At 32.2% G+C, this 14478-nt stretch overlaps 1 pseudogene; it reads right to left on the bottom strand.

The window, feature by feature from the left end:
- Nucleotides 1-12541: 12541 nt before the first annotated feature.
- Nucleotides 12542-14053, bottom strand: LOC121212757 (immune-associated nucleotide-binding protein 9-like; annotated as a pseudogene).
- Between the last annotated feature and the right edge of the window lie 425 nt (nucleotides 14054-14478).

The following is a 14478-nucleotide window of genomic DNA, read 5'->3' on the forward strand; positions in this document are numbered from 1 at the left end:
GAATGTTTCCGAAGTCCGAAGTTTTTTGGGACTTGTGGGTTATTACCAACGGTTTATGAAAGGCTTCTCTATGATTGCAGCCCCGATGACAAAGATATTACAGAAAGATGTTAAGTTTGAGGTGTCAAAAAAGTGCCAAAAATGGCTTGATCAGTTGAAAGCCCTTTTAACCGAAGCTCCAGTACTAGTTTAGCCAGAATCGGGTAAAGAATTTGTTATTTATAGTGATGCATATTTAAATGGCTTGGGTTGTGTTTTGACGCAGGAAGGCAGAGTTATAGCTTATGCCTCGAGACAGTTAAAGCCACATGAAAGGAACTATTCGACACACGACTTAGAATTGTCTGCTATTCTATTTGCTTTGAAAATATGGCACCACTATCTGTTCGGTGAGCAATGTCATGTTTATTTTTATCACAAAAGTCTGAAATACTTGATGACATAGAAAGATCTGAATTTGAGACAACGCCGATGGTTAGAATTGCTAAAACACTACGAGCTTGTGATTGACTATCAACCAGGAAAGGTTAATGTTGTTGTTGATGCTTTAAGCCAAAAATCACTATTTTCTTTGTGTGCAATGAATGTGCATATGGCTATGCCTGATGATGGTTTGATAATAGCTGAATTGAAAGTAAGACAGTTATTTGTTCAACAAATTTGTGATGCGCAAAAGGTTGATAATGAGTTTATAGAAAAACGAGCTCACTGTGATTCAAATATGGATTCAGAGTTTCGAGTTGATGCTGATGATTGTTTGAGATTCAGAAATCGAATATGTGTCCCGAGGAATTCAGAGTTGATTTAGATGATTTTGAATGAAGCTCACAACAGTCGATTATCTGTTCACCCAAGTAGTATGAAGATGTATAATGATCTGAAACAGCTTTATTGGTGGCATGGTATGAAACGAGACATTTCTAACTTTGTTTCAAAATGCTTAATCTGTCAACAAGTAAAAGACGCGCATCAGGTACCTTCTGGATTGCTTCAGTTGATTATGATACCTGAATGGAAATGGGACAGAGTTACTATGGATTTTGCATTTGGTTTACCGTTGACACTAAGAAAGAAAGATGCAATCTGGGTTATTGTGGATAGATTAACTAAGTCGGCTCATTTTGTTTCGATACGTACAGACTACTTGCTTGATAAGCTACCGAATTGTATGTTTCTCAGATTGTGAGATTACGTGGTGTGCCTATATCTATTGTTTCGGATAGAGATCCGAGGTTTACATCGCGGTTTTGGAAGAAACTGCAAGATGCACTCGGTACGAAATTACATTTCAACACTACTTTCCATCTGCAAACGGATGGTCACTCTAAGCGAATCATTCAGATACTTGAGGATATGTTGAGATGTTGCATTCTCGAGTTTGAAGGTATGTGAGAACGATACCTACCTCTGATTGAATTTACGTATAATAACAACTTTCAATCGAGTATCAAAATGGCACCTTATGAGGCCTTGTACGGTCGTAAATGTCGTACACCGTTGTACTGGACTAAGCTCAGCCAAAATAAGATACACGGGGTCGATTTGCTCAGAGAAACTGAACAAAAAGTGAAAGTGATCCTTAAAAGTCTGAAAGCAGCATCAGATCGTCAGAAATCGTATGTGGACTTGAAACGTAAAGATATAGAGTTTTAGACCGGAGATAAAGTCTTCTTGAAAGTCTCACCATGGAAGAAAATACTCAAATTTGGTCGTAAAGGCAAATTGAGTCCGAGGTTTATTGGACCGTATGAGATTATAGAACACATTGGCCCGATTGCTTACAGACTGTTGTTGCCACTTGAGTTAGAAAAGATCCACAATGTATTCCATGTTTCGATGCTTCATAGATATCGATCTAATCTTTCATATGTGATTAGTCCGTCTGAGATTGAGATTAAGCTCGATATGACGTACGAGGAAGAACCAATTCGTATTCTACCTCACGAGATTAAAGAGTTGCGAAATAAGAAGATCCCATTAGTTAAAGTACTGTGGCATAAACACGAAGTTGAGGAAGCAATGTCGAAGCCAGAGGATGCAATGAGAGAACATTATCCGAACCTATTCACCGGTAAGATTTTCCGGGACGAAAATCCCTAAGAGGGAGAGTTGTAACAGCCCAATTTAGACCCTAATCGGAACGGTGGTTTCGGGACCACGAATCCAAGTCAAAAAAATATTGAAAAATTATTTTTTGTGTTTATTTTTCATGAATTTATATCTGTGAAATTTCCGTGCTTTAAATTTCTCGTTTGAGTGTCCGAATGAACAAAGGACTTAATCGCGTAAAATGAAAATTTGGTGGTTATTTCTAAAAAGGGGTCGAATTGGTAATGGCTTTATTAATGGAAGCCTTTAAGTTTTAAATAGACCATTTACATATTATTTGGATGGTATTAGACATATGTTATATAGTTTTTATATTATTTCATTAAGGTTATATATGTAAATTAAACTTTAAATTATAATAAGTTATAATATATATCATAAAACAAAAAAATAAGCCATGTTCATTCATTTTCTTTTGACCAAAACTAAACAAAAAGAAAAAGAAGTATTAGAAGCTAGGGTTCAGCCATCTTTAAAGCTCAATCAAGGTATGTGTTTAGCTCTGTTTTTTATAATTTTTATGTTTTTTAGATCGTTGCTAAGTTATCTTCAAGACCCATGCTTGAATTTTTGATTTTGGTGAATATTTTGAGTTATGCCATTGTTGAGAGCTTGTGATCTTTGTTGTTTGATGATAAAATATGAAAGATAGGTTTTAGATTAACATGTTTTGTATTGGAGTTTTTGATGATTTTGAGTAATTAGGGCTAAATTGTAAAAATAATAATTTGAGGGACTAAATTTTGAAATAAATGAAATTTAAAGACTTGTATGGATATGGGTAAGATTCGGTCTAACTTGGGTATAGGGAAACTTTGCATATTGTGTGTTTTGTGCAAAAGGGACTAAATTGTAAAAAGTGTAAATGTCAGGGGTAAAATGGTAATTTTCCTATTTATGTGTTTTTGGACTAAATTGAATGAAAATATGTTTGAATGTTATTAATTTGAATATGTTTAGATCAAGAACCAAAGAAATCAGATTTGGATCGAGGGCAAGCGAAAGTTGTCGATTATTTGTCCCGTTTCGTTTTACATAGTCCGAGGTAAGTTTATAAGCTAATAGACGTATCTAATTTTAATTAAATGCAAAGTATATATGCTGAATTGAAATAAATGAATTATTATATGCTATAGCCGAATGTGAATAAGCTTGGCTATTATATTTTCGAGTTTGTTTCGACCAAGTTACGACGTCCGAAAACCCCGTATGAACCTTATGAATAGTTAGTATACATATGTCATGACATAGGATTCTGACATATGTGTGCAAGTAGGACCATGGCATCAATATGTGACTCTGATATATATGTGCGAGTAAGACCCTGTCTGGGACAGTGGCATCGATATGTGATTACATGTAAGACCACGCTTGGGACGTTGGCATTGTATGATATATGTGTGATTATCCGAGTGTCCTATCCAATTTTGAATGGTTCATCGGGCATCGATATGTTGTGATCGAAAGTGTAAAATGAGTTGAAACGACCAGGTATGAATTAGTTTGCTACCTAACTAAAATAAAGTAAGTAAGTAATTTGGTTATTTGTTTTAAATCGTAGGTGATGCAAATAAAGGATTTATGTGACGATGATATTTGTGTTTGGTTTTATGAATGAATGATATGAATATTATGGAATTGGTTGTTGAATAGGTGTATATAAGACCATGTATATTCGGCCATATAGTTAGTATATATATACAAGATGTTATATTATGATTTTGAGCTCGTGTATATAAGTGTATGTATATTCGGTATATATATATTGACATTTTGGCTTGACGGTCAAATGTTAAGTAAGTGTTTGGATTATATTAACATTCGGCTGATGTGGTGTTTGTGTATGAAAACACATTTTTTATGAAACTTGGTAGTTGCAACTAAACGTAATAGCTATGTTATATTATGGTTTAGTATAACTAAGCTGATAATATCAACGAATAGCATATTTTCTTATGACTTACTAAGCTATTATGGCTTACTGTATGTATATTCGCTTCTATTTTATAGATTTTGGATTCAAGTTACAAGCTTAGGGATCGTCAGCAAAGTTCATCACACTATCTACCGCTTCAGTATTTAAATAGTTGAACTCAAACTATGGCATGTATAGGCTGGAATGTGTTTTGAAATGTTGAATTTTGGTTATGTATAACTAAAGCCATGCAAAAATGGCTTTACTTCTAAGTTTGGTTTTGATTATGTTTGATAATGGTCTAAATTGTTTGGTGATGATGCTGTGTTGTGAATGAATGGCATAGGTGATATATGATATATGTTTTGGAAATGGTTGAGTAGTGACATGTGTTTGAGCATGGAAATTGATTAATGATTTTGAAGAGGTATGAATATAATGGCCGTAATATATATGCATATATCCATAGGTATGCTTGGTTGTTTTTGTAACACTTTTTACTCGAGACAGTTGCCGGAGTCGAGCACGAGGCATTACCTGACTTAACTTACTAATTCGGGGCATAAAATTTGCTTTTAAAATTAATTTATTTACATTCATTCAATATGTCCCTAAAATGGGCCCTCGAGACCATAAAACATGCAATTTAAATGGTTCAGGACCAAACCGAGAACATTAAAAATTTTCCGAATATTTAGACAAATCAAAAAATTTATTTCATTATTCCTTATAAAATTTCCCACCTACGTCATAGTCACTAAATAAATCATAACTCGAGTCAAAAAAATCAATTTAAATTTGTGAATTTTTCCTGAAACTAGACTCATATATTTTCTTACTATTTTTTTTTCCAGAATTTTTGGTCTAGCCAATTTATATAGTTTATTAGTTAAAGTTTCCCCTATTGCACTGTTTGACTACTCTGACCTCTCCTCACTACGAATCAATGTTCTCCCTGTACAGAATTCAAATAACCATGCTGCTTATTTCTCTTGAAATTAGATTCACTAAGGAATCTATAGATATAAACTATAACTCCTAATTATATTTTTACAATTTTTAGTGAATTTATAAAGTTAGAATAGGGGATTTGGAAATTGCTCTAACACTGTCTCACTAAAATTCAAATATCTCTTAATATACACTTCCTTTGCTTACTATGTTTCTTTCATATGAAAATAGACTAAATATTATTTAATTCTATATCTTATTCATCACCTAATTCTATTTCTACTATTCTTGGTGCTTTTTCAAGTTCACGTCACTGCTGCTGTTCAATACTGCTTTAATGTTAATTTCACTTTTTCATGATTTCTTTGTCTTAACTACCATTTAGGCATACATAACATTGAAACATGTTCTTCGTTATTCATTTTAATAGCTAATCATTGTCAAATATTAACATACCATTCTTTAGCCATATCATAAGGACATACACACAAAATGGCTAAGTCCCTATACATGCCATAAACTACAACGTTTGTAAACGAAGATACCCATTTGGTAACTTGATAGTCGATAGTGTGAAGTGATCTCCGAAGACCTCCAACCCGAGCTTGCTTTTAAGTACTCTGAAACATAGGAAAGAGAAAGAAGTAAGCTTATAAAGCTTAGTAAGTTCACATGTAAAATAATAAGCATTAGCAATGAATTTAGCTTACTACTATGCTTTCATAATTTTCTTAAATAATGTTTAGTTCTTACTTTCCCATCTTACTCATCGGTAACCTTACCAAAGGCTCAGAATACAAAAGGCACCTTACTTAATAGCGTGCTTACATACCTGCAACATCTCACTTAACACATGAGTACTCTTTCATAATATAGGCATATTGCCAATCATGTCATAAAGTGTCACAAGCATAACTGAAAACTCATCACTTACTTAATACTTGATAATCTCAATTACTTTCAATCTCAATATTAAATAAGCCTTAAATGCATACCTGTACTCTTTCTTCATGTTCTCACCTTGTCTTTTCTTTGTCTTACTCTTTAGATTACTCGGGAACCTTTTCTTTTTTCAACCTACCATTGCCATGTCTTGACATGGTCTTATGTGGTATCCTTGCCTTATGAACTCACCAATACCATGCCTTGGCACGGTCTTACATGGGATCTTTTCTTTATTTTAACTCATCAATGCCATGTCTTGACATGGTCTTACATAATTACCCTGCCTTATAGAACTTATCAATGCCATGCCTTAGCATAGTCTTACATGATATCCTTATCTTACCAAATGCCATGTTCCAAACATGGTCTTTCATGGTATCCTTGTCTTAGTGCCAATGCCACATCTTGATGTGGTCTTACATGGAGTCCTTAATCAATGTCGATTCCATGTCTTGACATGGTCTTACACGGGTTCCTTGCTTTACCAATGCCATGTCTTCACTTGGTCTTAGATGGTATCCTTAACCGTCAATTCCTCCTTAAATGCCATGTTATGAACATGGACTTTTCTGTCAATTCTTCCTTAATTTCCATGGCACAACCATGGACTTTGAGATATCAATGCCTTGTCAAGTCATAACTAAAACATACTTGCTCAAATTCTCAAGGTTAGTCGCATAACTCAATAATAACAATATTAATAACAATAATTGCATAATAATAAAATGCTACTCAACTTACATACTTACATTCTCAACCTCATCATATCATCAACTTAACTTATTCTTATCAAACTATGTTAGTCAATATTTTCTTGTTATCATACAAAGTCATAATACAAAATATGGTCTTACATATAAATTGTACAAGTTCTCTTTCCAATATCGAATTATTATCAAACATTAATCATTATATCTGAAACTCAATACTAAAGTATTTATGGCCAAAATATCAATTTATCATTCAAATATGCATAATTAAATGCCTATTAAACATATGAACTTACCTCGATACCAAAATGACCATTTTACCAACTTTCCCAATTTTCAATTTTTCTCCGGTTCTAGGTCCAAATCTCACTTTCTGGGATCTAAAAAATCATATTTCACTTATTTAATTAATGTACTATTCAAAACATTCCCTAACTCAAACTTTGAAAAAATTACAATTTTACCCTAAACCTTTGTAGAATTATGATTTTGCCCCTAGGCTCAGAAATTAAAATTCATGCATTTTTCTTATGTTCTATGACACGCTGAAAATTTTTCCCTTCTATGGAAACATCAAATTCCCACTCTATCATGTACTTATGAAGATTATGTATTTTTATCGATTTTGTCGTTTTACTCGTTTTGACTTAAAATCGCTTAGCAAAAGTTGTTTAACATAATTTGAAGCTTCATATCCTACCATAAAACATCAAAATAAACATATTTAACCTATGGGTATTTTTCCAAATATGAACCATAGCATGAATTATTGCTAGAATAAGCTAAATCAAGTTACCGGGACTCTAAAAACGTAAAGAACATTAAAAACGAGGCTAGAACGGACTTACTATTGAGCTTGGAAAGCTTGGAAACCCTAACCATGGCTTCCCCTATGCTATATTCGGCTTCCATGAAGAAGATGGACCAATTTTGGCTTTATTTTCCCTTTTTAATTCTTTTAATTACTAAATGACCAAAATGCCCTTAAAGGCTTTTCTTTCAAATTTGTCCTATTCTTGCCCATTTTTGTCCAAACATAAATATAATGGTCTAATTACTAAACAAGGACCTCCATTTTAAGAACCCATTTCAATTAAAACCCCTTTATTATCTAGAACACATATTTTGCTAATTTTACAATTTAGTCCTAATTATCAAATTAGGCACTTATACATAAAATTTCTTCACAAAATTTTCACACAATTATTCAATCAATGAATAAACCTTAAAATTTAATCGAAATAAATTTTTTTGATCTCAAATTCGTGGTTTCGCAACTACTATTCTGTTTAGGCCCTATTTCGGGATGTTACAGTTTTAAATGTGATTCATATTAAAATAAAGTATGAATGAAAATTTGGTTGATATACTATTAAGGTATTAATATGTGGTATAGCATTAATTTTTATTTGGTTACATTCGAATATGAGATAAGTTTGTTCGGCATGATTATTACACAGCATGTCTGAGATGTGTTTTGAATAGGTTTTAAAGAATAATCAGATATGTTTCAGGATGGTTAGGATTGATATTAGGAAATGTGTTATTTGCTATTTTTGGTGCTTGGGAATAGTAAACTAGTTTCAGCTTAGTACTGAAATGTAACAATTATCATATGCATGCATGTATTTGAATGGGTTTTAATTGTTTAAATGAAAATTTGTATATGTTATTAGGATTTATTAAATTATATTACATTAGGGTTCGACAAATATGATTAAAATGGGCAAATTTTAGCAATTTTGCATTCGATCATGGCTTGTTAGATGTTGTTATTATTATATTATATAACATGTATATTGATTTGAATGTTTGAAGTGCATAGATTTGTAAAATGATTGAGTTAAGCTGTAAGTGAGTAATTGTTTAATTAAACTTGCATTCTGCTAAATGCACTGAATAATAACCAGATGAATAGCAACTTGTGCAATGGTAAATCATGAAAATAGTATGTGTTTTTATGTGAAGTATAAGTGTCCAACTTGTTTTTAAGTTAATGCCAGATATGATATGACTTTATTTAAATGATTATATGTTGTAGTTTTTGTATATCCCATTTGTGTATAGAATACAGTATGCAATTTAAGTGAAATAAAGTTTGAATGTTTGCACATTTTATAAGTTGAATTAAAACTATATTCAGTTATGTGATATTAGTAAATGCATCAATTATTGATGTTAATAAATAATTGTTCTTAAAAGTTTATGCAAGTGTACTCATGTGAATGTTTGGGTTTGTGCTTTGATTGGTAATACCTCTTAACCCTAATCTGGTGACCAATATAGGTTAGGGGTGTTACATTTTGGTTGTGGATTTGAGTAGTTAAATGGATGGAATTTAAATGCAATATAAATGTGCATGAAATGGTCATTTTCGGTTGCATATTATATGTTAAAATGATGCCAAATGAATGCTTTTAGGTATTTGAATGATAGTTGGAAATAATGGCTTAAATCAAGCCTATTTTCGTGCCACACAGTTAAGCTGTAACACCCCTATCCCGTATCCGTCGCCGGAATAGGTAAAGGGGCATTACCGGACTTGAAGCTCATATCCGAACAGTAAAAATTTTGAATATTTTTTTTATAAAGAACGTTCCTTTAGGTAAATACTAAAGATAGTCAGGGATACAATTTAACTGCTATAAGTACACATTCAAAAGATGCCATTTTCGTATGGCTTATATACATTAACCAAAATATTCTTCGGCCACTGGTCTATTCTTTACATGCCACAAAATAATTCAAAACATAACAGTAACAAGCAGTGGATAGTGATAGTGTGACTAGTTGCTGATGATCCCCGAGCCTGTAGCTTCCAAATGAGATCTATAAAACAGAGGAAATAAAGTAAACGGAGTAAGCATTACAATGCTTAGTAAGTTTTAAGCAGTGTCAACAAATAACAATCAAATTATAACATAGTTGTTCGTATTTTTATTTCACTCTTCCTTCGGGCATACCATCACTTTACCAAATATGCCCATCACATCATATATAATAGGCAGATAAATTCTCACTTGATAGTGATCTCTTATAAACATAGGTACATTACATATTTTCACTTAACTTTCCACATTGACCAAACGCACAATAATCATAGAACAGTCTTATTGCTTTACTCACATATGCATCACATAACGACCTTGTGATTTAGTCCAAATCAAGCTTAAATATAATCTCAAAATACATACCTGACCAGCTTAACGCATTGAACGTATTTATTACCAATTGTTACTGTGAAGTCGTATAATCTTATGCTTTACTCGAATCTTCAGCGAAACCTTTAGCTCGAATAGTCCCCACGCGTAGTTATCGGGTCTTACCCGGACAAAATCTCCACACGTAGTCATCGGGTCTTACCCGGACATAATCTCCACACATAGTCATCGGGTCTTACCCAGACATAATCTCCACACGTAGTCATCGGGTCTTACCCGGAATATATTTCCAAGTTTCATGTACATTTAATCACATGTTACAACATTCACATCGACTGTTATATTTGTAATTCATTTGCCTCATCAAATATTTAATAATACACACCTTTCACATTTGGTCATTCGGCCACAATATACACACATCTCCTACATATTTCACACTAGCCATTCGGCTTTACCACATATACATATCTCATACATATTTCACATTAGCCATTCGGCTTTACCACATATACATATCTCATATATATTTCACATTAGCCATTCGGCTTTACCACATATACATATCTCATACATATTTCACACTAGCCATTCGGCTTTACTACATATACATATCTCATACATATTTCACATTAGCCATTCGGCTTTACCACATATACATATCTCATATATATTTCACATTAGCCATTCGGCTTTACCACACATATATATATTTATCTTGTACATCAATTTCAGCAATAGCTTATAAGCAACTCAAATAGTTTCATCAATATTTATCTTTATTTTATTGCATTCACCCATGATAATATGGCATCTAGCTAATTAAAGTTAATAGAAAATTCATATTTGATTATATAATTTGTAGCATGGCCGGCCACTACCTATAGTTTGGCTAATTTGACATGCAAGTACAAGCACTTTCCAACATATATTAATAGGCCACTTTAGCATTTGCCTAGCACATTTCTAAATTTTCTCATACAAGTCCTATTTAATAATTTCGCATACAAATGATAAAATTAAAGTATGAAACTTCCACACATTCATATTCACATATAATAAGCATCGAATATGACTGTTAATTATTTTAATGACTCGGTTTCGTGGTCCCGAAACCACTTTCCGACTAGGGTCAAATTAGGGGTGTCACAGACGGGGCAACGAACAGAGTAGAACCAACCCTAGATCTTCCTTATCATACTGAACCTGTATGGCCTCTAAGTTTGAGAGAATTTCTTTAAATATTGTTAAGTGTTCGTGTACAGACGCACCTTCCTCTAAACGATGAGCATAAAAGCGCTGCTTCATATGCAGCTTGCTTGTTATAGTTTTCGATATACATACTTGTTCTAGCCTCTTCCATAATGCAGTGGCGGTCTTCTATTTCATCACATCTTGCAAAATTTCGTTAGACAAATACAGATGTAATTGTGCTAATGCCTTTCGATCCTTAGGCTTTTTCTCTTCATTTGTTAATGTCGAAGGCATCTTACCTATCCCTAGCAGGGCATCCTCTGGATCTATCTGCGTAAGAACTGCTTGCATCTTAATCTGCCACAACACAAATCTAGTGTTGCGATCCAACAGCGGAATTTCATACTTCAAAAACGCCATTACTGTGATCGAGATGAACAATCCGGAAGCTCAAATACCAATTTGTGAAAAATAAAATAAAATAAAATAACACACAAATTTTTACGTAGAAACTCTTTCGGGAAAAAACCACAGGCAGAGGAGAAGAAAATTCACTATGTCGAATTCAAATGAATACAAGAGTAATAGATTATGTCTATTTATAGGCTTGTAAAACCATATTCTAGTAAGACTAAAACATCTTATTCTAATCAATATAAAATAGATAGAGTTTAATAAGATTTTAAAAATGTTATTCTAAAATAAAATAAAAGAAGTGTAGTTCTATATGGATTTTATTTTTATTTTATTTTACCACTGTATTTTATTTAAATAAGGATTCGGGTCATTTAGTTCTAACAAAATTAAAATAAAAATTAAAAAATGAGCTTGAGTAAAATTTAAGATCCATTTTTTTATGTAAGTCAAACCTTTGAGCAAGATTATTTTAATCTAGCCCAACCTGAATATATAATATTATAAAAATTAATTATATTAATTATTTATATTATCTAATAACTAATCTAATAATAATTAAATTTATTATATTTGTATTAAAAAAACCTATTATCCAAAACCCTAAAAAAACCTAACTCAATTAATAATCTAACTTGAAATATAAAATTTTAAAAATTGTATTTAATACAATAAAATATTTATTATATTTATGTTAGTGTTTTTTTAGTACAAATAATTTTTAATGTGTTAGAAAATATTTATTTGAGTATTTTTTTAATGCATTATATTTTTTTAAAATAAAAAATAATTTAAGCTATACTAAGACCGAACTTAAAAAATTGATCTAAATATCTTATATAAGCTCGACTCAAATCTAATCTAACTCATGAGTAAAAAGCGAATGAAATGAAAGCTAATAGTCGAAAAAAAAAGCAAATGTATGATAAGGATGTCTAGTAAGTTGATGAGGCACCTGAGTGAACTTATTAATTGTCGTTAAAATATTTCTTTTTATGTAAAACAAACAAATAAGATAAACATTATTAACTAATAATTCTGTAAACAGTTACAAGCCTTCATTTATGTCGAAAGCTAATTTTCTCCTCAAGAATATTTTAAGTTATTGTTTTACTCACTTTTCGGGGCAGTTATACAAGTAGGCTACAAACTGACATTTTTATTATTATTCTAAAGTCACATTATATATGGTTTAATTTCCTTCTGTAATTGGGTTTATACTTATGCTTTATGTTGCAAGTTTGACTAAACTATAAACAGTAACCATCAAATTAAGAAGAAGATAGGGGGATTACCAACTCAGAAATACGCATAAGCAGCTTTTCAAATAATCTTTCATTCTGCTCCTTGCATATTTCTTGCTTTATGTAGCCTTTTAGAGAAGCAACCTCTTCTTGTTTATCACATGAAGTTGCCCCTCTCTGTAGTACAATTACTCACATAAGTTCTTTATACTAAATTCCCTACAAACTAAAATAAAACCCGACTAACCTTTAGTTCCACAAACAACTCATCATAATATGGTTGCCCACTATTCTGCGCTATGACCATGTTCACAAGTGAGACAAGATCATCAACTTGTTTCACTCTCTTGGTTTTATCTTCAGTCTTGTTGTCAAAGAGTACGAATCGATGTCCACAAAAAAGTAGAACCTCCTATTGGATTTCAAGTGAAGGACATGTATTACTTAAGTACAAGTATCATGGAATACTCTATATTAAAAATTAAATTGTATTTTGATCCCTATATTCAAAAAAATAATAATTTAATATTTATATATTAGATTCAATATACGTTAAAAACTGGTTCATAGTTCATTTACGTTAACATAAGGTACATATGATACCCCATATGTCATTGTACCACACAAATTTTTAACAGTAAAAAATTTAAAAATTAAAAAAAATCAATTTACTCTTTTATATAATGTTTTTTTTTAATTTTTGAATAAAAAAATATAATATAATCTGAATCAAGTACTCAGGATATTTTTACCATCGCTATATTTCAACTACACAAATCAAGTTGCATTTAATTTAGGAAACAACCTTTAATGGTTGTGGACCATCTTCCAAATAATCTTTCAATGTTACGTCCTCTTCCAAGGCATCCCCATTTAGTGAACACTATAATTATGTAGCTAAAAATTTTGGTTCCAAACAAAGTGTCCAAACACTGAAATGCAGTTTTCTCTTATGCTAAAAAACGAGTCTTTAATGAGAAAACTACAGCAACTGCATGTATCCCATCCTTCGCAAGATCGATACATTTGGCAATTTCTTTTCCAATGAACTCAGATTCAACTGAAGCATCAAAAAGCCCTGCAAGGACATGCTTTATAAGTCTTTTATAGTAAATGCATTGATAACCTTGATAACCTTGGATTAAATGAATACCCTTTCCACCATACCTGGAGTATCAATGACATTAAAAATTTGCCCATATTTGAGCACTGTTGTCTTGCAACTCACAAGTTCTAGTTACCCCAGACGGGCTAATCTTTGAGGTAAAGGACTTGATGCCAAGACTGCTTGGGCTTTTTCCATTGCCCGTACGCCCAACTAAAATCAGTGTTTTAGCTCCGTTAGAAGGCGAGGTAAACTCGCAGTCATCATATACCGCACTACCACCACCCATCATATGCGATTACCTGCTAAATTAGAAACACTTCTTTAGACAGTAATCTCCCCTGTTAAATTAGAGAACAGTCAAACAATTTCACTTCAGAATCTAGAGAGAGAGAGAGAGAGAGAGAAGTAAAATGAAACGAAAAGACAAGAAGAAACTTAATCGGGTTTTTCTTTTTACGACTGTTTGTTTACTTGAATACAGCTCAATGTTAAAAAGGGCAATTCAATTAAATGTCACCTTTATATAAATTACTCTTTACTCTCTCTCCTGAGAGCTCCTTCCTTCAAGTAGTCCACTTTCCGAGAGAGGAAACGTCGTCTATGGAATGCTATTTATGGACAAAGGCCACAAACTTGTAGTGCTTTTCGTAATTACTGTGAGCTTTTTTTTTTCTTTTGGTAAAAGCTGTGAGAGATTTTGAGTGTTTTAAGAACTTGAAAAGGCACT

The sequence above is a fragment of the Gossypium hirsutum genome, chromosome A02 (genome assembly GCF_007990345.1).
Source record: "Gossypium hirsutum isolate 1008001.06 chromosome A02, Gossypium_hirsutum_v2.1, whole genome shotgun sequence".
Lineage (NCBI taxonomy): Eukaryota > Viridiplantae > Streptophyta > Magnoliopsida > Malvales > Malvaceae > Gossypium > Gossypium hirsutum.